This window comes from Cynoglossus semilaevis, chromosome 10 (genome assembly GCF_000523025.1).
Source record: "Cynoglossus semilaevis isolate Cse_v1.0 chromosome 10, Cse_v1.0, whole genome shotgun sequence".
In the NCBI taxonomy this organism is placed as follows: Eukaryota; Metazoa; Chordata; class Actinopteri; order Pleuronectiformes; family Cynoglossidae; genus Cynoglossus; species Cynoglossus semilaevis.
In genome coordinates, this window is record NC_024316.1 from 19,052,779 (window position 1) to 19,053,508 (window position 730).

General features: G+C 35.8%; 1 long non-coding RNA gene across 1 annotated transcript in view; it reads left to right on the forward strand.

Annotated features, from left to right (window-relative positions):
* LOC112487597 (uncharacterized) overlaps nucleotides 1–730 on the forward strand; it is a 22,679-nt gene that overhangs the window by 8,642 nt on the left and 13,307 nt on the right. The window lies entirely within an intron of this gene.

The window sequence follows — 730 nt, forward strand, 5'->3', positions numbered from 1 at the left end:
ACAGTGAAGAGACGGTCGCCATAAATAGACAGAAACATTAGCCACGTGTTTTCTTTAGCTGAATCAGAAGAGGGGAAATCAGTGGGAGAGTGGGTGAGTGAGTGGGTGAACTGGTGAGTGGGTGAGTGGGTGAGTAATTGAATTGGTTGGTGCTTGAGGGTGTGAGTGATTTAGACACAGATGAAGTTGTTGAATTGTTGAATGGCTACGATAAAATTAATGGGATCAGAACTTTTATTTTTTATTTTGTTATGTTGATCTCTAAATAAATTTGGTCCTATTTTGTTCTAATTTTCAATTTTTTTCATGTAGTATTTGAATGTTATTAAAATTACGTTTATGTTTGAATTAATATTTTATATATATATAAAATATGAATTCAAACATATATGTATTTAAATATATATATTTAAATTTCATGGTAGTATTTTAAACAACTGCGTTGCTGATTTAACTTACAGTATTTTGATATTATTAATTCAGTTATTTCGATTTATAATTCAACAGGAAGTTGAGTTCTTCTCTCCCTGTTGGTTGACCTCTGACCTCCTCTACTTTCGTGACCTCCACCTGCCTTGTTCCCACTCACTCATGTGTCATGACCCACCCCGTCTCCTTCTGTTTGTCAGTGTTGTATAAATGTGTCAGAACAAACCCATGAATAACTCAGTCCTAACATGGAGGTTAAATTGGTATAAAACTGACATGGGGGGGGGGGGGGGCCAGGGTC